Genomic DNA, 380 nt, shown 5'->3' with positions numbered 1-380 from the left:
TCTCTAAAAAGAGTCTGATTTACTCTTGCAGTAGATATTTTAAAGTGTTTAGGCATACAAAACCACCAGTGGGGTAACTGCTTAAATACTATATGCAGGCCACGCACACACACACGCACACACACACACACATACTCAAGTGCCATAAATCCTTGGTGGAGTGGGGGGGCTGGGAGGACGTGTCAGGACTTGCCCATGTAGGCGGGTATCCTATCAATAAAACTGACCTTTCCCTCAGGGGGGTCATAAATCACTCTATGACAGAAGGTGTAGGGTATATACCACTGCTGCCATTGGCCCAGACTTTCTGTGGGGCAAGGCCGTGATTGGTTGGGCCATGTTCAACCCCCGCCCCCCCTAGTCACATGACTTTTTTGATG

This window comes from Colossoma macropomum, unplaced genomic scaffold (assembly GCF_904425465.1).
Source record: "Colossoma macropomum unplaced genomic scaffold, Colossoma_macropomum, whole genome shotgun sequence".
In the NCBI taxonomy this organism is placed as follows: domain Eukaryota; kingdom Metazoa; phylum Chordata; class Actinopteri; order Characiformes; family Serrasalmidae; genus Colossoma; species Colossoma macropomum.
This window is presented reverse-complemented; position numbering follows the sequence as displayed.